This window comes from Arvicanthis niloticus, chromosome 9 (assembly GCF_011762505.2).
Source record: "Arvicanthis niloticus isolate mArvNil1 chromosome 9, mArvNil1.pat.X, whole genome shotgun sequence".
Lineage (NCBI taxonomy): Eukaryota > Metazoa > Chordata > Mammalia > Rodentia > Muridae > Arvicanthis > Arvicanthis niloticus.
In genome coordinates, this window is record NC_047666.1 from 8,036,960 (window position 1) to 8,063,814 (window position 26,855).

At 39.0% G+C, this 26,855-nt stretch overlaps 1 non-coding gene across 1 annotated transcript; it reads right to left on the reverse strand.

The window, feature by feature from the left end:
• Positions 1-12,276: 12,276 nt before the first annotated feature.
• Positions 12,277-12,407, reverse strand: LOC117715874 (small nucleolar RNA SNORA17). Its single transcript, XR_004607671.1, has one exon. It is a non-coding gene; the product is annotated as a small nucleolar RNA SNORA17 (small nucleolar RNA).
• Positions 12,408-26,855: the final 14,448 nt, after the last annotated feature.

Here is a 26,855-nt window from a genome sequence, read left to right on the forward strand (position 1 = left end):
TTTGTTGGAGAGACTTTTAATGACTGCTTCTATTTCTTTAGGGTTTATCAGACTGTTTAGATGCTTTATTTGCTCTTGATTTAATTTTGATACTTGGTATCTGTCTAGAAAATTGTCCATTTCATCCAGATTTTCCAGTTTTGTTTAGTATAGGCCTTTATCATAGGATCTGACAATTTTTTAAATTTCCTTGTTTTCTGTTGTTATGTCTCCCTTTTCAGTTCTAATTTTATTAATTTGAATACTGTCTCAGTGCCCTTTGGTTTGTCTGGCTAATGGTTTATCTATCTTGTTGATTTTGTCAAAGAACCAGCTCCTGGTTTTATTGATATTTTGTATAATTCTTTCTGTTTCTACTTGGTTGATTTCAGCTCTGAGTTTGATTATTTCTTGCTGTCTACTCCTCTTGGGTATATCAGCTTCTTTTTGTTCTAGATCTTTCAGGTGTTCTGTCAAGTTGTTAGTGTATGCTCTTTCTAGTTTCTTTTTGTAGGGACTTAGTGCTATGAGTTTTCCTCTTAGTACTGCTTTCATGGACTCCCACAAGTTTTGGTATGATATGTCCTCCTTTTCACTAAATTCTAAAAAGTCTTTAATTTCTTTCTTTATTTCTTCCTTGGTCAAGTCCTCATTGAGTAGAACATTGTTCAGTTTCCACCTGTATGTGGGCTTTCCATTGTTTTTGTTATTATTGAAGACCAGCCTTAGCCCATGGTGGTCTGATAGGGTACACGGGATTATTTCAATCCTTTTGTATCTGTTGAGGGCAGTTTTGTGACCAATTGTGTGGTCTATTTTGGAGAAGGTGCAGAGAAAAAGGTATATTTTTTTGTTTTAGGATGAAATGTTCTACAGATATCAGTTAAATCCAATTGGTTCATAGTTTCTGTTAGTTTCATTGTTTCTCAGTTTAGTTTTTGTTTCCATGATCTGTCCATTGCTGAGAGTGGTGTGTTAAAATCTCCTGCTATTATTTTATGAGGTGCAGTGTATGCTTTGAGCTTCAGTAAAGTTTCTTTTATGTATGTGGGTGCCCTTGCATTTATGACATAGATGTTCAGAATTGAAAGTTCATCTTGGTACATTTTTCCTTTGATGAATATGAAGTGTCCTTTCTTGTCCTTTTGATTACTTGTGTTTGAAAATGGATTTTATTTGATATTACAATCACTATTCCAGCCTGTTTCTTGGGACCATTTGCTTGGAAGATTGTTTTCCATCCTTTTACTCTGAGGTAGTGTCTTTCTTTTTCACAGAGGTGTGTTTCCTGTATGCAGCAAAATGCTGGGTCCTGTTTATGTATCCAGTCTGATAGTCTATGTCTTTTTATTGGAGAATTGAGTCCATTGATATTAAGAGATATTAAGAAAAAAATGAATGTTGTTTACTGTTGTTTTTGTTATTGGAGGTAGGATTATATTTGTGTAGCTATCTTCTATGTGTTTGTTGGAAGATTATTTTCTTGCTTTTTCTAGATTGTAATTTCCCTCCTTGTGTTGGAGTTTTCAATCAATTATCCTTTGTAGTGCTGGATTTGTGGGAAGATATTTTTTAAAATTTGGTTTTCTCATGGAATATTTTAGTTTCTCCATCGATAGTGATTGTGAGTTTTGCTGGGTATAGTAGTCTGGGCTGGCATTTGTGTTCTCTTAGGGTCTGTATGATATCAGTCCAGGCTCTTCTGGATTTTATAGTCTCTGGCGAGAAGTCTAGTGTCATTCTCATAGGTCTGGCTTTATATGATACTTTACCTTTTTCCCCTTACTGCTTTTAGTATTTTTTCTTTGTTTTGTACATTTGATGTTTTGATTATTATGTGACAGGAGGTATTTCTTTTCTGGTCTAGACTGTTTGGAGTCCTGTAGGCTTCTTGTATATTTATGGACATCTCTTTCTGTAGGTTAGGAAAGGTTTCCTCTATAATTTTGTTGAGGATATTTATTGGCCTTTTTAGTTGGGAGTCTTCATCCTCATCTATACCTGTTTTCCTTAGGTTTGGCCTTCTCAGTGTATCCTGAATTTCCTAGATGTTTTGGGTTTGGAGTTTTTTGCATTTTGAAGTTTCTTTGACAGTTGTGTCAATGTTTTATCCTGAACATGAGATTCTCTTTCCTATCTCTTGTATTCTGTTGGTGATACTTGTGTCTATGACTCCTGATCTCTTTCCTAGGTTTTCTATCTCCAAGGTATTCTCCCTTTGAGATTTCTTTATTGTTTCTACTTCCATTTTTAGATCATGAATGGCTTTGTTTAATTCCTTCACCTGTTTGATTGTGTTTTTTTTGTAATTCCTAAAAGGATATTTGGGTTTCCTCTTTAAGGGCTTCTACCTGTCTCCCTGTGTTCTCCTTGAATTCTTTGAGAGTGTTTTTATGTCCTTCTTAAAGTCCTCTATCATCATCATGAGAAATGATTTTAAATCTGAATCCTGCTTTTCTGGTGTGATTGGATGTTCAGGGCCTGCTATGATGGGAGAACTGGGTTCTGATGATGCCAAGTAACTTTAGATTCTGTTGCTTGTATTCTTGTGCTTGCCTTTCACCTTCTGGTTAACTCTAGTGCTACCTGCAATCACTGTCTCTGACTGGAGCCTGCCTTTCCAGTTATCTTGCTTGTGTCTGAAGTCCTCAGAGTCCAGATGTCTCTGTGATCTTTTAATCCTGATCTCCAGCTGCTCTGAGTATAGTGGCTCCTCTAGGATGTCTCAGGATATGGGTGCCCACTGCTTTGGGTTCAATGGACCCTCTAGGATGTCTTAGGATAAGGTGTCCACAGGGGAGCAGACCAGGTGGGTGTCTGCTCCAGGCATCAGAGCCCAGGTGAGGCCACTTCAGAAATTCTTATCCATCATCTTCTTCATTCTCAGTGGTAGGACATGCAAATACAAGTTTCAGTTTTCTTCTTAAAGGTGATAAGCATTTTGTCATTTAGTTCTCTAAAATTCTTCACAAGTGAAGAGACAGATAAATTGTTATAACATTTTTATTTTATACTCCGGAGAATGCAATATCATAGTTGCAAATTATTGGAGTTTCTGATTTTATATATCCAATTACTGTGTCTAAGTAATGATGTTTTTGTAGTGTTATAATTTCTGATGTATCATGTTCAACCAATTAAAACATTTCAGGAATTATTACTAAGACAGTCAATATAGCTGTGAGTTGAGAACAAACATATAAGATTTTGTTATTTACACATGAATGCAGCAATGTAAATGACTGTATTAGATTATACTCAACCCTGTATTTGGAAACACATCCACAGACTTTATCATATTACAAGACAAGCAAGGGGGATATACTATGTTCAGAATAGAGACCAAGGAGCCTGATATGCAGTATCAATTATTTGAAATTTCCATCATTTTCACAAGCACCTCTTTCCACTAGTCTCCCGAATGCTTAAAATATAATATTATCTGTCTTTGCTTTTTCAGATGATGAACATATACAAAGAGAATGTTGGTAAATGATGTCTCCACCACAGAGTGTTGGACTTAAGCCCCTATGGACTTAAAGTTAGACTACTAGAAAAGAAGAAATGTTACTTAAATATCTAATACCCTTATTTATTTTGGAAGTCTGTATTATATTGAATTGTTACTGTTTAAATGTAAAATTGAGAAAATAGCAATATTCCTTCTATCATTATAAGTGGCTTAGAGATGCTTTTCTTGTACACAGTCATGTATTTTGTCTAGTTTTAGCCTTCAGAGGTGATTTTATACTGAACAAGTCTTCAGTTGTTCTGTCTGTAGTGCCAGGTGAGAGAGTCACCATCAACTGTTATTCCAGTGAAGACAGTGCCCTATACAATGGTATCAACATAAACTGAACTTAACTCCATCAAGAATGCTACTTATACTATCTCTGGGATCCTTTCAAGTTTCAGTGCTATTAGGTCAAAGATAGGTTTTTCCCTCACCATAAATATCCTGGAATCAGAAGACATTGGAAATTATTATTATCAACAGAGTTATGATGTCTCACTTATGGTAATACAGATAATATTGCAAACCCCAACAGGAAAGCAGAAATGTGAAATTCAGCTGACCAGCTGCCTTTGGTGACATATATAGGTGGTTTGGAGCATTTCTAAGATGTAACCAGGCTTCAAGTTTATGGGCACATTTAAGTAAATAACCCCTAGTGGCCTTCTAAGAATATGATGTACTCTGTATCTAATACCTGATAGTTTATATGAGAAAAAGTGGCATCCAAATATAGGTTCTGTAGCTGTAATAGTATGCAAGTTAGGTGTATGCCAGTCTCAGTATATGCCTCAGAAATCTTTGTTTCTGGTACTGTAGGGACCTGCTACACAGTTCTCACTCTTCTATTTCTTCATAGATGGCACCTAAGCTATATTCTGTTTCTTTCACCAAAGCATCATTCGACAAGTAATCCCATGCTCACCCAAAGACACAGATGAATATAGATGCCTTACAGATTGAGAAAAAACAATGAAACCTGCTAAGGCCATGGATTTTGAGGTACTGTCCCAAAACTGCCTTTCACGGGAAAACAGATAGCACATAAGACTGAGAAGACCCTTAGCGATGTACATAGACAGGACACCAGAGGTCAAAATTTAAGCCACTTGGAAACTTGCAGGATTTGATGATATTGATTACAAATTAAGAATTACACTCACCGTAACTGAATATACAATGAGACTAACTACCACTAGCAGCTATTAAGAGGACTGGTACTAAATCTTTTATTATTAAATGAGTTGGATAGGCACAATACCTAAGAGTTTATATATATATAAATATATATATATAGTTAATATATATACATAGTAACATTAATATATTAATTTTGTTACTATATATGTATATAAACAAAATTAATCTTAAAATTTGTATCAATATGCAAGATTTGTACCAATGAAAATTTTCAATAGGTATCAAAATCCAAAATTCTCTACCAAAATAACACAATATATCGCCAATTCTATGTCAAAATATAAAGAGCTCGACCAATGTAGGATTATGGCTATAATGTTTCTTGTTTTAAGAGTAGATTAAAAAATCTCCCCTATTAATTTACTTTCTTATATTTTTTGTAATTAGTATTATTTCATCTTTTTTCACAGTCCAGTCTTTATCTCCCTCCTTGTCTACCCTCTAACTGTTTCTCATTCCATTTCTTCTTTTCCACCTCAAAGTGGATGTCCCCACACCCTTATCGCCATCCCCAAAAGACCTCCCTAACTTCTGGGGCCTCAAAACTCTCAAGGCTTAGGTGCATCTTTCTCTTACTGAGGCCAGGCCAGGAAGAGCTCTGCTGTATGCATGAGGGGCCTGAGAGAATCTCATGTATGCTCCTACATTATCTGAGAGACATTAGGCCTCCAGGTTAGTTGAGACTGCTGATCTTACTATGGTGTCGACCTTTTCCTCAGCTTCTTCCAGCTTTTCCCTAATTCAATCTGAGAAGTTCCCAAATTCAGTCCATTGGTTGGGTATAAGTATCTGCATCTGACTTTTCAGCTGCTTGCTGGGCTTCTCAGAGGGCAACCATGCTAGGCTCCTGACTGTAAGAACACCATAGCATCAGTAATAGTGTCAGGTATTGAGCTTTTCCCTGTGCTGGATCCCATTTTGGGCTGGTCACTGAACCCCCTTTCCCTTAGTCACTTCTCCATTTTTGTCTGAAGTTCTTTTAGAAAGGATCAATTCTGGATCAGAGTTTTTGACTGTTGTATGGCAACCTTGTCTGTCCACTTTATGCTGTCTTTCTACTGGAGATGAACTGTACCAGTTTCCTCTCCCCACTGTAGGGAATTTAATCAAAGGTCCCTCTCTTTTAGTCTTGAGATTCTCTTACCTCTCAGGTTTCCAGTACATCATCGTGGGTCCCCCTACATCCTACCTCTCAAGGTTACCTGTTTCCATTCTTTCTCTGGCCTTCAGATCTTCACTCCTATTACCTCCAATACCTACTCATGTTCTTCTTTTCATCTCCCCCTACACTCTTCCACCCAGGTTTCTTCTTCCCTCTGCCCAACCTCTATGGTTGCTTTCTTCTCTATCTCAAGTGGGATTGAGACATCCTCACTTGGGCTCAATGACATGTTAACCACCTTGAATTCTATGGATTGTATCCTGGGTATATTGTACTTCTTTGTCTAATAGCCACTTATTAGTGAGTGTATACCATGCATGTTTCTGAGTTACTTCACTCAGGATGATATTTTCTAGTTCCATATATTTTCCTGAAAAACACATGATGCTGTCTATATTAATAGCTAAGTTGTATTCCATTTTGTAAATGAACCAAATTTTCTGTATCTATTCTTCCATTGTGGGACATCTGGTTTCTTTTTAGTTTCTGGTTATCATAAATAAGGCCACTATGAACATACTGGAACACTTGCCCCTGTGAAATTGTGGGGCATCTTTTGGGTATATTTTCAAGATTGGTATAACTAGGTCTTTAGGTAGATCTATTTCCAATTATATGAGGTACCTCCATTTTGATTTCCAGAGTGATTCAAATCTCACTTGATTTTTGATCCTAGTCATTTTGATGGGTGTAAGGTGGTATCTCAGAAACATTTTGATTTCCAATTCCCATATGACTAAGGACATTGAACTTCTTAAAAAGTACTTCTCAGGCATTAGCAATTACTCTGTTGTGAATTCTGTTTAGCTCTGTATCACATTTTTTAAATTGGGTTATTTGGTTTGCTGGTGTCTGACTTCTCAAGTTCTTTATATATCTTGGATATTAGCCCACTGTTAGATGTAGGGTGGGTGAAGATCTTTTCCCATTCTTTTAGTTGTTTTTTTTCCTATTTACAGTATATTTGCCTTACAGAAGCCTTTCAATTTCAAAGGGTCCCATTTATCAATTGATGATCTTATAGCTTGAGCCATTTGTGTTCTTTTCAGGAAGTTGTCTTCTATACCCATTATTCTCCAGTTTCTGTTCTGTTAGATTTAGTGTATCCAGCTTTATTTTGAGGTCTTTGATCCCCATCGATTTGAGTTTTATGCATGGTAACAGATACATATAAATTTACATTTTTCTACATGCTAACATCCAGTTAAACCAGCACCATTTGGTGACAGTACTTTCTTTTTCAATTGTTTCAGTTGTACAGTTTTGTCAAAAAGCAAGTTCTGTTGAGATTCCATCTTACAATCATCAGAATGGCTAAGATTAAAAATAAAACTCAGGAGTTAGCACATTCTCTTGAGTATATGGAGCAAGGGGAACATTCTTTCAATGCTGGTAGGAGTGAAAATTTTTAAACCATGTTGAAAACCAATTTTGTGTTTTGTTTTGTTTTGGTTTTTTTTTTTGAAAAAGTGAAGCAACTCTACTTCAAGATCCAGCTATACAACTCCTGGACATGTACCTAAATTATGCTCCAACATCCCACAAAACACTTGGTAAACTATGTTTATAGGAACTTTATTCATAATAGACAGAAACTGGGCACAACCTAGATGTCTCTCAAAAGAATAATAGCTAAAGAGAATGTGGTGCATCTACACAATGGAATATTATTCAGATATTAAAACCAAGACATCATGAATTTTGCAAGCAAATGGATGGAACTTGAGAATATCTTCCTGAGTGGGGTAACTTAGTCCAAAAACATGCATGTCATGTACTCACTTGAAAGTGGATATCAGCCAAAAAATACAGATAATGTGTTACACTCTACAGCCCTTCCCAAAAACATTAAAGAAGAAAGAAGGACCAAGGGAGGAAGCTTGAATAAAACTCAGAAGAGGAGTAAAATAGTCATAAGAGACAGACACGAATAAAAGATACTCAGGGTATTGAGTGGATCTTTCTTAGACCCTGGGGTATCATGTGAAAATGCAGAAATGTTTATCAAGCCTCAAAGATCAAAGAGAGACAAAGACACAGCTGGTAGATATAATCAGAAAGAGAGTACAGGGAAAAGACAGAGAAGGCAGCATACTATAAATCTACCAGAAAACTGCTTTTGGTACTTCTGAAAGGGTATATTCTCTGTATATTGAAGAAACAGCTTTTTACTAGAAGTTTCTTCTCACCCATCACCCATGACAAGAACCCTGAAATATCAACAGGTTCAGGCTTATGCTGCAACACTGTTTGGCACTTCAAATTTATGTTTTAAAAGACATAAAGCATTGCATGACTCCAGGACAAAAATACTAAAGACTGAATAAATTGTTTCTCCTGATGATGAATAAGGCTGGAAAGTCAGGATAAAGACAGAGATGTGTGATCTTTTGTATGCAAATATTTGTGTTATAAGGATGTATAATAATTTCTGGATCATAACTTGTTTGGAGACTTGGACCCATATGATAATAGTAAGACTGCTGCCTAAGTCAGGATCATTTCTACAGTTACTACTCAATAATGATAGGTGAAAGTATCAATATAGCAAAGCCATCTATTGAGTAGCAGTGTTTTCTGTTGTAAAGCCCCCGTGAAGGGAGGACCTCACCCAAGCCTCAGGAATTTGTGGCCACCCATTAACTCACAAGACACCGAACTTCATACAATCAGCAAGAGGTATATTTCGATCAACATGTTGAGGTCAAGACTCATGACCCATGCAGGGGCATTGGGGTCTGACCCCGGGGCTTTGGAGGCAGAAAGAATTTAAAGCCAAAAACCACAACTCAGAGGGGAAACCACAACCCAGGGGGAGTAAAAGAGGGTTATTGGAGAGTACCTGTGGAAAGTCTCAGCCCATTATTCAGTTTGTGACAGTGTACAAGGAATAGTAATGGAGAACATTTTGTATAGACTATATTATATTCAAAGAGCCTATTCATAACCAACTATCTATCTGGTGGTCAGCCAAGTTCCTGAAACACAGAGCTCATGACCAAGCTGACCTGCACTCTTGGTTCTGCCGAGGCTGCTAGGAGATTTTGAAAAATTTTAACCCTTTCACTGTTATAGATTTTTAAGTGTCATCACTAGTCAAATCTTTATGCTGAGGAATTTTAGGGAACAGTAGTAACTGACAGAAAAAAGCAAAATATGGAGGATTCCAAACTGAACCACACTGTACCCATTCAGTCTACCATTATAAAAGAAACTCCATCTTCATATGGAGTCAGAATATGAAGTGACACAGGTTTTGGGGATCAGGGTGTTATATGTGCACTTATTGTGTTTTTTCTCTTTTTGAACTAAAGTTAGCAATGGTAAAGCTGCAAAACAATTTTTACATCAGTAAAATGGTACCAATAAAATACCATTTTAATTAACAAAATGACTACTCTAACAAACACTTTACAAGCAGAACACATATTATTTTTTAATCAATCAGAATTATTTGAATGAGTTAAAGATATATTAGTTTCTTTGTTGTATACTCCCTGACAGCAGGATATTTGTCTATATTACCCAAGTGTATCTTTGAAATATATCATTCAAAATGGAGCTCACATATATTAGTAATATCATCTACAATTTTAAATCATTGAATGGAAATGCATTCTCTGGAGGCATATGTGTGGTCTGAACTTGGTCATCTGGAATTGTGAAATTTTCAGATGAGTAGCTGTGCCCAGCCTTAACTTGTTTCCAATGATTTGCATAGGGACTTCTTTATATACAAGTTATATTCTGTTTCATTGTCACTGCAGTCAGGACTCAGCATGGACATGGGGGCCCCTGGTCAGTTCCTTGGGCTCCTGTTGCTGTGGTTTCCAGGTAAAACCTAACTAAAATGAGACTTTTACTGTTACACTGTGATTAGTGTTGACTGGAATTTCAGGCATGTTATTTCTTATTATGCTTAACTATGTGAATATCGGTTACATTTTCAACTCTAGGTGCCAGATGTGACAAACAGATGACCCAGTCTGCAGCCTCCCTGTCTTTTTCTCTGGGAGACAGAGTCACCATCACTTGCCAGGCAAGTTAGGTTATTAATTATGATTTAAAGTGGTTCAAGCAGAAACCAGGGAAAGCTCCAAAGAGCTTGATATATCATGTAGCTGATTTGGAAGATGGGATCCTATCCAGGTTCAGTGGCAGAGGATCTGGAGCAGATGAAAATATAGAGAATATAGAGCTGTTAAAGATGTTTCCAGGAGTGTTATCAATGCAAAATTGATATCCCAGAGCATAGTTTTATAAACAAAACACCAACACAACAACAGAGACCTATATTCTATTTCCTTATATTTTTAGAAATCATGTATAGGTAAGATCCATTTCCTGTTTTTTCACAATATCCCAGTCATCTCCACAGCTGTCTATTCATCTCCGATATACTCAGTCTCTTTTCGTTGTTAAGCTCAGTTGCATTTATTTATTTTTTTAACATTTTTTGTGTATTTCACATCTTATATACCAATTACATTCATCTTCCCCTTTGTTCATATTGACACTCCACCCAGTTTAAACTAAGCCCCAACAGAGAAAAATATCTTGTCATGGAAGCTGTAGTGTATCACAGTGTATCAAAGAGCACACACTTTTCTGCACACTTCTTTGCTTACACATTTTCATTGGATTAACACATTGGCCTGGCACATGGACTCTGGCTTCTGGTACTTTATTAATACAGCAACATCACTGGGCCTCCTACTGAATATCTTTTTGTTGCACTGTGTCATGAAGATCCAGTAGTTTTAAATTTGTAAGACTGGACCCTTCATGTACTCTAGCATGTCATTGATAGGGCTTGTCACTGCATTAGCCATATTGTGGTATGTCAATCCAAAACCCTGGAATGATGTCTGAGAGGTATCTGAGCTGGTAAGCCCTCCAGCTCTCCCACTCTCATGCCTATGAGGTCATCAGCTCACTAGCAACCATTGTAAACAGGGCCAGCTAACCCTTATACCTAGGTTAGGTACAGGGTCTGTTCTCCTCAGTGATGCAGCTGTTGATGGGCAAGGTCATTTCTCCCACTCTCATGTCCCTAGGAACAGCTTTCCTGTCTGCCAACTAAGCCCACTAGGCAGCAAAAAAGAGACAGGGTCAGCTCTCCCATACTAATACACTAAGGGCTGGCTCACTTGTAAACCTCATATTCTGGGTCAGCTCTACTGTGTTGCCCATGTAAAATTTAGGGTCCTCACTCCTGAGTGCTGAAGCATTTGAGAGGTAGAAGAATCGCCCCCCCCCCGATGATCTTGGTGCCTGATGTCCTGTCTATGTGGCAAGAGATTGGGGTGCCATCATTTCTTTCCCATGTAATCACATGGTAGAGAAGTAGCAGGGCCAGATTTCCCACAATAAGGTTCTCAAGTTCAGCTTGTTAGTGTCCTGCCATCAGGATCAGCTCTAATGTACTGCCCAGCCAACATGTAGGACTTTTTGTCCTGATTGATGCAGCTGAAGAGAATCAGGTCCAGCTCTCCTGTTCTTATGACTTGAGGGCCAATCTCTTGACTGCCTTAGGTAAAAAAGGTAAAGAGGATGTCCCATGCATGATGACAAGTGCTAGTGGAAGTTCTCTCATGCTGCTTGTATCCTCTGAGCCAGCAGGCCCACATCTCCTGCAATGTGTGGGCCCAGGCTCTTCTGACAACTTCAGGTGGCTGGGCAAGCATCAACTTTCCTGATTTTGTGCCTCCAGGGCCAACTCTCCCACCATGCCCAGATGGTGAGCTGAGCCAGTTCGGCCCAACCCTCAGACATCAACATGTCCCTAGGTACTAGCTCAGACCATGGCTATTTGCTGGACTTTGATGGTAACAGACACCTGCTGCTACCATGGACCCAGTCATGGCCCTCTGGTGGCAACATAGGCCACTACTTTACCATGGTCTTAGTTGTCATCAACAGCTACTCACATCAGGCTGTTCCTCATAACTCTCTAGTCTCCAGTTCTGCCTCTTTTCTTTGTGACCACATTCTTCTATTTCTTCTTTTCTCCCATTTATCCACCACTCACTAGCTCATCTTAGAAGATCTTGTAGGCTCTTGAGTTTTTGTGATTCATCTCAAAAGAAGTCTCAGATGTGCTATACCTTGCTTGTGCATTATGTCTCCAGGCAGGGGTCATTGTGGACACAATCTGTTCTTTGGGCCTGGCTGGTCCTGGAGTAATGGTAAGTTCATGCTAGCTACCTGTCTGGGCCACAAGATGCCAGTCTGGTGTACATTTTGGGCTTACTACTTGCCCTACATGCTTGAGTGGAACCTTGCAATAAATGTCTGTCATTCCTGCCCAGGGCTCATGAACTTATGTGAGGTTCTTTGATTTTCCAGTTCCCCATTCTGGGAGATAATCTGAGACTGTGTAGTACTACTCTTGCCTTCTCAGGCTCTCTTTATTTTATACAATGATAGGCTACTAATCAATCAGATATTCCCATATCAAAATACTGAGCAGACACCGTGTATCTCTTTTCTGCTACCTTCTGACACACATGTGACACAGCAAGAACACCTGCAATGCTTCTTTAAGGCAGTAATGATCAAGAGTCTTAATTATTCACAATTTCAGAGATGGAGAAACTAGGGCAAGAGGAGATTAAGGAGACTTCTAAGGGAAGTTATGTATTTAGAGCTTTCTGATGTGTGATAACATGAATAACCAAAGGCATTTAATTTTTTTTTAAAGGGACAGAAGAGGTGAAATCATAGATGATTTCTGAAAACAGAGAGATAGCTCCACAGAAAGGAGGACTGGGTGATCTTGTAGAGGACCTGGGTTCAGTTCTTAGCATGCACCTGGTTGTTCACAATCATTTATAAATACTTTTCTAGAGAATCCAATGAGGTCTTCTATTCTGACTATCCTGGGCACACACACTCACGCACGCATGCACACACACACAGCCACACATGAAAAATCAGTCTTACCCATAAAAGATTCCTTAAAAAAAAGAAAGCAGAATCAGAAGGAGAAACTGAAACTGAAAGCAGAGTAGAAAGTAGAAAACAACCTGTGACTCAAGCAAGAGCTATATTGGTGGGACTCAGTGATGGGAGTACCACAGGCTAAAACAGACAGCGCTGTTATTCCTACCCACAGCAAAACCCCACAGAACTTATATTCCTTAACACCATTGATGATGACATATGATGTTTCAGTGATTCTTCTTACTTGACAGGCTGGCACTTGAGGAGAAGCCTATTTTATCCCTCTGTACATCAGGTACTAGGCTAGTTTGTAGACTTACAAACAAGAAACAAAAACAAATCTGGGAACCAGAAGCAACCTCCACAGATATAATCATGGACAGTAAGAAGGCTAGATGTGGAGATACTGAGAAATAGTGTCAGCAGTAGGATCAGGTCATGAATGACACAGAGGTCAGGGCATCATTTGCTTTGGGCAAGACAAAATACTAGCATCTACAGATAAGAGCAGAGAACAATAGCCTTTGTCCAATGAACTGCTTAGCCTGTACTGATCCATAGCAGTGCTGTGCTGTGTTCAGGGATGTTAAAATTCTAGATTCACTACAACACACCTTATGAGTACTATTTTGTTCTGCTTGTATTCTTATGCTGACCTTTAGCCATCTGGTTGTCCCTAATGTTGGCAGACCTTGAATTCCCTGATAGGAGCAGGCCTCTGGGTTGCAGGTAAAGATGGTAGTCCCTGAAGTCATTAGGCTTCCAGGCATTCAGGCAAAATTGAAAGTCCCTGGTGCTTCAAGCCTCTGCTTGCTCCTGGTGGAGGCTGGCCTCCAGGGATGCAGAAAGAGCTGGTGGTCTTTTAGACCTGTGGTAGAAGTGTGGACTTGTAGATGGAGCACAGAGGGGACAGGCAGAACTCATAGCAGCTTGGCTTGCCATGGGAGCCAGTGGGCAAAGGTTTCCTTCTTGGTGAACTTACCTGGTTGTCCCAGGAAGCAAGAGGCCTCCAGGAATGTAGGAAGAGCTCTGACCAAGGAATGAAGAGGGGTCATGGCTGAATTTGTAACTGCTTGGTTTTCTCAGAAGGTCCAGCAGTCAGGGATTTTGGGTAGCAGTCTCACCTAGTGGTTCCTGAGAACTACAAGCCTCTGGGATTGATGGTAAAGGTTTGGCCTGGAAGTGATGGTTTATTTAATATACAGTTTTCATTTTATGATAAACAAAATATGTGCAATCCTAATATTTTCATTTATTTTTTTATTCCCATTGAGGCAAATACCATAAACCACAGGAGAAATAGTACATAATTTTTACATTTACCATTCATGAAGAGATAAGTATTTCTCTGTAAACTTGGTGAACAGGAACAAAAGCTCAGTGATTGAATACATGTTCTCATTTTCACTCCTTCCTGTGTTTTTGCCGTATAGCTCTTGTTAAGTATCTGGTGCTGCTCAGATACACTGTTATAAGCATGTTATCTTCCCATTGATTACCATGTATTGTTTTACTATTGCCACCCATCACATAGTGATATTTCATGTGATTTTTTTTAATTATGAAAAGCCTGCATGACTCTTCTCTTCACTCCATGTGTACTGTAATACTCACCATGGCCTTTGTATATTACTCCCTTGAGAGTACCCCTCCATTGACACTCTGTTATATAAGTTCAGTTGTAGCCTTGCAGTGATTGATTATGTCCTAAGGCTGCCTCCTCCAAATAAAAATGTTTGTTAGGTTGTAATTATGGCTGTTGTTGTCCAGATTCATAGAAAGAACAGAGGGAAGTGAGAGGAGAATGGGGAAGGAGGTTGAGCCCTGAGTCCCACTGCTGATCACATGTGTTCTGTTTATGTATGAGAAGACAGGTCTTATCCTACAGGAAAGAGCCTGTGAAGCTCGTATCTGTGAAGAGGATCCAGATGTGCAACAATGTATGCTATAATCGAGATTATAGAACAAATGGAGTGAATGGGATGTTTTGAGATATGTCTAGAAGGCTCTTATGGCTTTCATTTTACTTTCTGAAAGGAAAATTTTAGTGTATAACAAATTGTATGTAAAATAAACATCTTATTTGTAATAACCATCAAAAAAGCAACTGTAAAGAATGTTCATGAAATCTATTGGGCTTCCCTGCAATTGTTTTAGCTCCCATAGGTGATGTTTTTGGTTGCCCTGTCTCTGAGCTTTGGAGATGTAGATTCAGTCTATTGCAGGTCTTGTATGAACCTTGTACAAAGTAGGGAAAATATATATTTGCATTGGTACCTGAAGAAACCATCACAGCCTCCACAGCTCTTAATTGACAATATATGAAACTGATTTTCTGAACACACAGGCTTAGTAACAGTGGATCAGGCACAGAATTTACTCTCAAGATCAGTAGAGTGGACCCTGAAGATTTGGGGTTTCATTATTGCTTTCGAGTTTTATGTTTTCTTCCCACAGTGTTGCAGGCCCTAACAAAAATGTTCTTACTTTGGGTGGCCCAGCTGTCAACTCTGTAATTGTTCTGTGAGACAGAGAAGTGCTGATGAACTCCATCAAAATACCTGAAGGACTGTACATCTTTGATACAGATTATTGGGTTTTTTGCTTGTTTGTTTGTTTGTTCATTTGTTTGTTTCTTAGGCCAATACCAAAGATATTGCATCTACCTCAGAAGAATAGTGAACAGGTGCCCTCTCAGCATAAGAAATGATGAGGGAAAGCTGAGTGTAAACCCATACTCTTCCTACAGGCCTTGTCTGCCTTTAGGAACCTGAAATGTATTATTTTGTTAAACTCTCACCTATACTTATTTAATTTGCCACATGTTATGCTTTTTGCTTAAATTTCATTTTACTAAAGTAAATTCACAACATAAGCTTGTGTTCATTTAATGTCTTTCCATATTCTCCCTATGCTGGTCATTCTGATTTATTTTTCTTTCATTTTATTCTAAATATATATTAAAAATTAAAAACATAAATAATAATTATATATTTTTATTTATACTTTCTATTCTTCGCTAACCTTTAACTTTGAAACTCTTATTCTCAATAATTGCCTTTCACCTGAAATTTTTTAGTTGGCTAAGTGATTTAATTTTCTTTGCTTGCATGGGGATGACTTGGGCTTATGTGCCAGACATAACAGCATGTCAGTGGCTACACCACTGCAAAGAATACCACAGTATTCCCTGCAGCCCATAACTGCTTGTAGCCTCTTATTAAAGAGTGGGAACTCATCAGTCCATCAGTTTATTAGCTATGGAGGACCACGAGAGTCTAGATGAGGTTGTTACTCTATCCAGGGTGAAAGTTTCTGGAATTCCTTTCATATTTGTACATATCATTGAAGGAGAAGTGGTAAGAATTCAGATCCCAGATGCCCTGCAACTTGATGATTTGCTTGTTGATTTAGGTTGAGAGAAATTGTCATTCTCTTGTAATCATGAATTGAAGGTGTCCTGAATGAAGCTTCCTCAGATGCTAGGGCTATCATGTGAGAACTCAAAAACATCTTCCATGCCTCAAAGATCAAAGAGATAAAAAATCCAGCTGTTAGATAACAACATTGTTCTTCTTATAGAAATCCAGTTAGACCAGCCCAATTTATTAAAGATATATATATTTTTAATCCCCAGTGTATAGTGTTTTTTTTTTGTTTTGTTTTTTTTTTTTTTTTGTTAAAAATGAAGTATACATAAGTGTTCGGGTTCACTTTAGAACTTCAGTTTGATTTCATTGATCAATCTGTCTGTTTTATCCCAAGTATCATGTGGATGTTATACAAAATACCATGTGGTTTTTATTATAATCACTCTATAATAGAGATTCATATCAAGGATTGTGATACACAGAGTTCTTTCATTGTACCTTATTATTCTAGATATCCTGGATATTTCTTTTTGTATATGAAATTGAATATTGTTCTTCCAATTTTATTTGAATTTTGATGGGAATTGCATTGAGTCTGTATGATTGCTTTTCGGTAACGGTCATTTTTTTTTCTATGCTGATTCTATGGATTCATGAGAGAACCTTCCATCTTCTGATAATATTATTCAACTTCTTCTTCAGAGAATTGATGTTCTTGTCATACAGGTGTTTAACTTGCTTGCTTAGACTTATACCAAGATATTTTACACTATTTGTGGCTATCGTGAGTTTATTTTTCCTTTGTATATAATTAGGCTACCGATTTTTTGAATTAATTTTCTATCCAGCAATTTTGCTGAACGTGTTTATTAGCTGTGGGAAATCCCTGGTAGAATTTTTTGGGTGACTTTTGTACACTATCATATCATTTGCAAATAGTGATTCTTTGACTTGTTCCTTTCCAATTTGTATCCCCTTGATCTCCTTTAGTTGTTTTATTTAGCTAGCTAAAACTGCAAGTTGTATTTTTACAGACATTCAGAGAGTGGACTGCCTAGTCTTGTCCCTGATTTTAGTGGAATCACATTATATTCTTCTTTCTTTAATTTTATGTTGGCTGTGGGCTTGCTGTGCATTACCTTTATTATGTTTATATATGTGCCATGTATTCCTCATCTCTCCAAGACTTTTAACATGAAAGGGTGTCTGATTATGTCACAGCATTTTTAAGTATCTTATGAGAGGATCATGTATTTTTTCTTTCTAGTTTTTTATATGATGGATTATATTGACAGATTTTCTTATGTTGTACCATCCATGCATTCCTGGGATAAACCCTAGTTGATTACGCTGGATGATTTTTGATGTTTTCTTGGATTCACTTTGCAAGTATTTCTGCATCAATGTTCATCAGAAAATTTTGTCTGAAATTCTTTCTTTGTTGAATCTTTGTGTGGTTTATGTATCAGGGTGACTTTGGCCTCTTAAAAAGAATCTACCAGTGTTCCTTCTCTTTCTATTTTGTGAAATTATTTGAACCATATTGGTACTAGTTCTTTTGGAAAAGTCTAGTAGAATTCAACATTAAAACCACCTCACTCTAGGCTTTTTGTTTGATCGTGTGTCTTTTAATCCCTGCTTCTATCTTCTTATGGGTTACAAGTCTAATTAGATTGTTCACATAATTTTGATTTAAGTTGGTAAAGTGGCATCTATTAAGAAAGTCATCCATTACATTTAGATTTTTCAATTTTGCAAAGTACAGATTTTTGGTAATTAAATTTTTGACTATCTATAATGTCTGTTATGTCCTCTTTTTATTTCTGGTTTTCTTATTTATAAAATACAATAAAATTGATTTTTAGTTATTTATTTTAAATCCCAGTCACTGCTCCCACCAGGTCACTCCCTTCCACAGTCCTTTCAGGGGGTGTTGGGGATGTGGTTTGAATGCACTGGACCATGCTTCCTATAGGTTATTTGCTTAGGGACACATTTATCCAGTAGGTGACTCAAGCTTATAGAATTCTAGAAAAGACAAAACCAGATTTAAACAGAAGTTAATACTTCTTGTTTTGTTTGTAATTTATTATATGTTGAATCCCTCTTTTGGTCAGTCTATAAAAGATGAGTCTCTTGTTTCTTCACAATTTTGAATTGAACACAGTTCAGAATTGGGAACAGAGAACACCTCATATTATCCTATTCTGGTTACTTGCTTTCATTTAAATCTCTGACTCATTGACTTATAAGATTCTATAAATATAACATATCTTACATGGAACAAAGTAAGAGAAGAAATGGATTACAAGGTATATAGAGAAATGATTATTTAGGGAGAATTTGGTTGTGCATGAATAAATATAATCAAAAGACACCTTATGAAATTCTCAAAGAATTGATAAATAAAATGGAAAAAATAGAAGAAAACATTGATGAGAGTTCTATGTCTTTATCTGAAGTTGGCTAGTGTGGAGCAGTAGACTGTGAGAGGCAGCTTGGTACCTGGTCAAGCACAGGCCTTGAACCCCAGAGACCCTAACGGGATGGTAGATGTTCAGCCTTGCTCCTGAGCCCTAGTTCCTTTCACTTAGGACAGTCCTCTACAGCCCCTCCCAAAGAGAGTTTAGTATCATGTAGCACAGGTAAAGGGTGTGACTACAGGCAGCAGAGCCTGAAGAGATCTCCATATTCATAGGTTACCTAAAGGCCAGAGGGCATAGCCAATTAAGCTTTCCTTCCCAGACACTCTTCTACTTGCAAAAGGTATTTAACCTCAGGCCTGCCCTGAGAACACGGGATCCAGCTTCATCCACTTTCCACCATGACAATAAACCTTTTCAAACCATAGACTACCTCTTGTCTTTGGAGCCTGCCTTGGGGGACTGTGGAAAAGGCCTTCAACTAATGAGCTACCTCCTAGTCTCCCATGGAGGAATTCTCTACATTCCAGTCAAGTAGCCAACCAACTCAAGCAAGCTAGCTAGGCCAGCCATGACCCAGCCAAGTGAGTTGCCTTGATCAAGAGTCTCCTTTCCCTGCAGGGTGCTAATGGAGCTCATCTTCTTCCCCTTCACCTATTTTGGCTGTGGACTGGTCCAGCCCTTATGCCTCCAGTCTCAACCATTATTTGGCATCTCAGTGGCACCTGGGAGTCCAAAGGCTGAGACTAGCTAATCCCTGTCCTCCTTCTTTTCTAAGGGTTTCCAACCCAAGAGCTCTGCCCCTGCAAGACCTCAGACTGGGATCTCCCACGCATGGAGTGGAGCTCTGTGGCTTTTCATAGCCCAGTGTCCACCCAGCGCAGCATGGAGTGAATTAAGTCAAATTCTGGGTCACCAGACATGTGGGAACCACAACTCCACCCAACAGAACCTGTGCCCACATATGAGCTACAGCTTCACAGGCTAGGAGAAGACTGGCTCCAATGTGGTTAGGAAGAGGCTTTTCTTGCCCATCCCAGATTGATGCACTGCTATCAACAAGACCACATGTACTCTAACAAGGCCACAACTCTTAATACTACCACTCCCTGGACCAAGCAGATTCAAACAACCACACGAACCTTTGTACAACTAGAGGCACTGATTTCCTAAAAATTGAAAATGCAACAATTCCAAGATATTATTGGAGTATCTGAGGCTCGATAGTATATAGAATCATTGAAATTCCTGTAGGTAGTCTCTAAAGTTGATGACTACACCAGATTCCCTAAAAATAATGAGATGCAAAGAATATACAATGCTTTTGTTGAAAAATGTAAGCAGAAATAAAGTCAAGCCAAGTCACTAAGCATGTGGGCAGAGGAAAAACAGTTAGACTTATGACTGCTCAAGCTTGTGTGATTTACTTTCAACCATTTCATGCTCTTCAGAGTAGACAGGGTGCCACAACATTTAGTCTTTATACTCTTTGGTTATAATTTTGCCTTCATTTACCCATTGCTTAATAGTGTTTTTATATGTTTTTTTTTAAATGAGAATGTTCACCATGTTCCATTGTCTGTTGGAACTATATAGCTCATTTTCTGCTTTTTTTCTTTCCTTCCTTTTTGCAACCCAACCTCTGTAAGTAAAAAAGGCTATATTCATATAGAGTAAGTCTCTAGATATGTGTCAGGAGTTCCATCATTATAGATATTTAGTACAGTAATCAGCTCCTCTTTGTAGTGATTATACATGGTCTTATACCTAAATCATTTCTTGAGACTCCTAGATGTTTTTTACTTCACTTATACAAAATGAAGAAGCTATAAAGATTGGTAAAGTCATAAACTGTCTCAATGTATTTTTATTTTAAGACAGGAATGAATATTTGGGGGAGAAGGAGAAGAAATGTTACAAATAGAATCTATATAATTTTCTTAAGTGCTTTTGTTGAAATCTTAATCTTTATTTGAATATACCATTAGGAAACATTAGAAAGTGGAAGAAACTAAGAGATTACATCTAGTTAGGAGTGAAAAGTATTATATAGTGTATTTTTAATAATTTTTTTCTGTTTTTGTTTTGTTTTTGTCCTTAGCACTTGGCATATTGTCTCTCATGGTCATTCTATATCTCTTTCATTCTTCAACAAATCTTTTCTACTTCTTGTTTTCTCTATCATGCATGCTCATTCTCAAAACAGGCCAAAAGAACATATTGGTGTCATGATGGGTAGACATTTGAGATTATGAAAGGCAAAAAAAACATGTCCTCCTTTAAACTTATTTTCAACTTATTTTCAACTTATTTTCCCAGAATTATTCACAGCTGGTAAACAAAGATTTAGACAATAATAACTCTGTAACTCTCTCATCTTAAAGTAAATCTATTTTAACAATATCACCACCTGATATCAAATCTAGAAATGTTAAAATATTTGCATTGAAACACACATGCACAGTGAAATCAAAGACAACATTTTCAATTAGTTTTCTGTGGCTTAGTTCCAATGGCTGCACAACTGATTAAAAATAATCTCTTTACAGTTATTGAGTTTAGCAGTTTTGCAAATTAGTCTCAAGGGTAAAGAGATATGTGGGCATACTCTAGATGTCAAGGATCAGCATCTAATGAAAACAGTTATGCTACCAATAAACTACCACATTAACCTGAACAATTGGCACTATCTCCAACAGTTCTATTTTCCATTGTAACAACCACTCTCTACAGCTCAATCTCTCTCTCTACAAAAAAAAAATGTGATTGACCTCACCAAAGTATTTCAGAATGTCCATATCCCAAACTCATAATTTAACTATACTTGAGAAGTCCATTTGACATGTAAACTTCAATATAAAATTTCTATAGCTTTGAAGGTCTGATAGAATTCTGCATTAAACCCATCTGGTCCTGGGTTTGTTTGTTTGTTTTGCTTTGTTTTGCTTTGTTTTGCTTTTTTGTTTTGTTTTGTTTTTTGTTAAGAGACTTGTAATGACTACCTCTATTTCTTTAGGGGTTATGGGACCCTTTAGATGGTTTATATGATCCTGATTCAACTTTGGTACCTGGTATCTGTCTAGAAAATTGTCCATTTCCTCCAGATTTTACAGTTTTGTTGAAGTTAAGCTTTTGTAGTAGGATCTGATGATTTTTTTAATTTCCTGGTTTTTTGTTGTTATGTCTTTCTTTTCAGTTCTGATTTTATTAATTTAAATACCGTCTTTGTGCCCTCTGTGTAGTCTGACTAAGGGTTTATGTATCTTGTTGATTTTCTTCTGGGTGTTATGGGGCTGGATGTGGAGCTAGCAACCTTGGTCTGCTCAGGGTAGATGCTCAGACTGGAAGGAATAAGTGCCATTGACAGGGCAGGGGTTCCTCCATTCCTGGGTCCTGCTAGTCCCAATTACTCTTGGTGTTGAGGTAGATGTTTTGGCTGCCTCACCTATGTTTCTGGGCATGTTAGAGTACCTGGTAGTAGAGCATCCTTTGGGTGTTGTGGGACTAGGTGCAGAGCTAGCACCCCGGGTTTGTTCAGGGCACTGGCTCAGACCAAAAGGAACCTGTTCCACTAGGCCCTTGGTCCTGTGAAAGCTCTATGCTGCAGTGTAAGGGAATGTGAAACTGGGAAGCCAGGAGTGGGTATGTAGGTGTGAAAACACCCTTATAGAAGCAAGGGCAGAAGGGATGGGATAAGGGGTTCTGGGTGGGGGAGAAACCAGGAGAGTGGATAACAATTAAAATGTAACTAAAGAAAATATCCAATTAAGAAAATAAAATTTCTATAGTCTAGACTTGGATAGTCATGTGAAGGTACAGTGAGGTTGATTTTTCCGGAACTATTAGCTTGTATCTGTCCCTTAAAACCTGACTTTTATGAACTTTGAAAAAAATCAGAAGACTTACTTATTAAACAACACAGTAGGAAGACACACATATCTCCACATGTACAGGTATTTATTCAAGATAAAAATGTTAGAGTTTCCTAACAAGCTTTTCAGGACTTTAGGAAGAGCAGTCAGTGCTCTTAACCACTGAGCCATCTCTCCAGCTCTCTTTCTTGTTTCTTTATGATATTTCACTTATCTATCCACCTATCTGTTCATCTACAGTTCTCTCTGTCTTTCATTATATCTCTCTCCCTATCTCTTCCCTTTATCTCTTATTGCCTAAATTTTAATTTAATATTTTTTGTTTCACATCAGATCATATATAATCTCTCTCTCTCTCTCCATACCTGAAACCCTCCACCCTCACACACTATCCCTTCTCTGAGCAGGGAAAAAATATCTTGTCAAGGAAGCTGTGAAGTGAATCACAGAGTATCCCACAGTACATACATTTGTGTATTTCTTTGTTTGCAAATGTGCATTGCAATAACTTCTTGGACTGATACAAGAGGACTCCGGCTTCTTCTCTATCAGTATTGGAACATCAATGGGGACTTATAGTGGATAGCCTATTTTTATCCTGTATCATAGAGGGCCTGTAATATTTTATTTGTAAGACTTGCCCCATTATGCACTCCAGCAAGCCATTGATGGGGTAGATGTTGTGTTAGAACAATTCAAAACTCTCGATTTAAGCCTGAGGTTATCTTATCTAGTCAGTTCTGGTGCCCCATCACCAGGCCCTTTTTGTAGGCTTACCAGCAACTTCCACAACCAATGCCAGCTCTATCTTGCTGACTAGGTAAGGTGCAGGGCCAACTCTTTCTAAGGATGCAGCTGGTGAGAGACATTACCTGTTCTCCTGCTCTCATGACCCCAGGACTAGCTCTTCTTCTTCCCATAGATGGTGAGCTCTTGGGTTTCAGTGTGTGCATGGGTCTGTTGTTGGGTTGAATTCTGGGTCCCACCTCTGTCTCTCCATGTATTTAGAGCCTCTCTTGGGGACAGAGGTGTGAGAACTCAACTATGTTCACTCCACACTTATGCCAAGCAGACATGGAGCCATAGGACCCTACTTGAGTTGGGGTAGTACAATCTGAAGTCTCACAGGGAGCCAGAGCTCTTGGGTTGGGAGTCTACATTCACACATCGAATCAATTATGCTGAACACCATTATCAACCCTTAATTAACAACCAGCTTCCTTTTACAGACAAACTGTTGCTGCCTCTCCCAGATACATAATTAATATAATATTTTTCTTCTTCAGCTGTCCAAGATAGACTTAAAGGATGCCTTCTAGGGATAAATTTCCTCAAACACCCTTGCTTTTCTAGTGTCATAACAGCAGACCATGATGTGGTTGCTCCCAAGTAGCTTAATGCTTACTACCCACCATTTGCAGACATCCCCTGGTGAGGTTCTCCTCCCCTATTTTGATCACCCTACAGGTTATCCCCACAGAAGAAAAAGATAGTGCTGCTCCCACAAACCCAGCAGAGACAACATCATCTCCCAGAACCTGCCTGTGACAACAAGTTGCCTTCCTCCAGATACCTCATCTGACTGAAGACTCCTGAGACACATGCTGAGATCCAGAGACTTGTGCTGAATCCTACAGAAGACAGACTTGGACTTTCCAGTTACAGATAAACTATCTTGCCATAGTCTATATAGTGTTTTCTTTGATACTTCCACCTCACCCCAAATTTCCACTACAAATGACACAGTCACACCAGAGATGTCTCTCTTTTAAAAAAGAAAAAGTGGGAATTGTAGGACCATGAAAGAACATTATGGTTTCTGGTCAAGCACCAGCTGGAAATCACCTGAGACCCCATTGGTTTCCCTGAAAACATGTATTTTGTCACACTTCCAGACTCTAGGCTCCTGACACAAGGTTGAAGACCTCCATTGATCTGCACCTTGCAGGCACAAAGGACAATACCCCTAACTCCTCCGCAAGTAGAGGGAATGACTACAGGCCACAGAGCCTCAAGACAGATCCCCATATTAATTAGATACCTAAAGGCCAGAGGGCATAGCCAATTAAACATTCTGTCCTAGACCCTCCTCTTTGCAAAAGGTATTTAACCTCAGGCATGTCTTGAAATTACCAGGGTATAGTTTTATCCATTTTCTTCCATGACAGTAAATATCTTATACCATAGCTTATTTCTTTTCTTTGGGACCTGCTGTGTGGAACAGTGGAGAAGGTTTTCAACTACTAAGCTTCTGCATAATCTCCCACAGATGACCAAAATTCTCAGCCATGGAGACCACCAGCCACCCAAACCTAGCCAGCTGTGACCCAGCCAAGAGAGTCACCATGACCAGAACTCTCCTCTCCCTTGGACCCAGCCAGAGCTTATCTCTCCACTTCTCTTCTTTTACTGTGGGCTGATCTAGCCTGTACTACTACTGCACTTCAGTCTAGGCCCTTTCATGGCCTCCTAGCAGTGCCTGAGAGCCCAACAGCCTAAGGACTAACCAGTTCCCAGCCACCTTTTAGCCCAGGGTTCCCCAAACTAAGAGCACTTGTTTCCCACAGGACCTCAGACTGTGCTCTCTCACCTAGAGTATATTTTTGCAGCTTAGACTTGATGTTTACACTGTTCTAGCATGGAGTGAATACAGTCAAATTATTTGCTTCTGTCTCCAGGAGAGGCTCTATCCATGTGGCAAGACAGAGGCAGGCCCTACACATCAGCCTGACAGGAATCATGCACACACAACAATGATTGATGAAAGAAGGTATAAGGGTCTCTCTTCTCTTGTCTATACCACTTCACTGAAGAAAAAAGGCAGGGACAGATCTGGTGTGCTTATGCCTTTGGGGATGGCTCACCTGCATCCAGTACATCCAGAGAAAGTTCTAAGTGAGATACACGGCCTTTTTTTCTCAAAAAATGTGGCAGGTGAATGTCAGAGCCAGCTCTCCAGATTGCATGACTCCATTGAGGCCAAGTGTCTTGTCCACTGCCAATGGTAAGTGCAAAAAGAAGGGGATGCAATGTCTCTCTAAATGCTACCACTGCACAACACACAATTGTCAGGACCAGCTCTCCCACACTCATAGGCTCAAGGCTAGCTCACTTGCAAACCTCACATCCAATGTCCACTCTGGTATGCTGTCCAGATGAGGTGAAAGGTCTGCTCTCTGTAATGCTGCAGCAGGTAAGGGATGGAGCCAGTTCTCCCACTCTGATAACTTTAGCACCAGATTTTCTGCCTGCTGTAGGTGGCATGGGGTAGAGTGGGCATCTCTTCCTAGACCATGGCACTACATAGCAGAAAAGTGGTAGTACCAACATTCCCACTATCAGAAACTCAGGTCCAACTTTTCTGTCTCCTGCCAACAGGCACAGCTCTACTGCACTGCATAGGCATGATGCAGGGGCCTGCTGCCCTTCATGTTGCAGCTGAAGAGGGGAAGGACAAGCTCTCCTGCTTTCATGAGCCCAGCACCATATCTCCTGCCTTTCACAGGTGATAAGAGGTAAGGTGGGTACCTCTTTCTCATTTATGTGCTGTACAGGAGACAAGTGCTAAGGCAAGCTCTTCTGTGCTTTCTTGTATGCCTCGGAAATCTTACCCACAACTCCTGCAATGTGTGGGCCCAGGGTTCCCTATGTACTGCAGTTGGCTAGGGCCAGGGTCAGGCTTCCTACTCTCTGATGTCCTTACAACCAGCTCTTCCAGAATGTTCAGGAAAGTGGTGGGAGAGTTTTGCACAGCCCACAAGGCAGTAGCAGAGATAAGGAATGTCTGACAAGTCTATTCTGGAAACAAACCTTGTTTCTTCAGGGACAGAGAGCCAGACATGCCTCTTGATGGCTGGCAAGTCTAAGACTTCTCCATAGTCCCATGTGGCATCATAAGCTACTCATATTAGGATGTTTCTCATAATCCTTCAGTCTCTATTTCTACCTCTTTTCTTTGTGCCCACATACTTCTGCTTCAACTTTCCTTCATTTCTCTACCAGGCTCTTACTTCTCTCAACAGTACCCATGGTCTCTGAGTGTCTTCTTGTCTCAGGAGTGGTCTCAAGAGTTCTATGCCCTTCTCATGCATTCTGGTTCTCGGCAGAGATCATTTCAGGCATGGTCTGTTTTGTAAGCCTGGCCAGGGCTAGATTTGTTTTCGTCTCAGTTTAACTCTTTGTCCTGGCACCATGGTGCAAGTCTGGTGGTCATCTTCAGCTTGATTCCTGATTTGATGCTGGAGTTGCCCTATGCCAGGCTTATTGTTTACTTCTGAGCAGGGACCAACCTTGAACCTAAGTGGAATTCTTCTAATTTCTGGATCCTCACTCTTGGAGATTGTTTCAGCCTATATGGCTCCAATCTGGTTGTGTTTGCAGTTTTCAGGG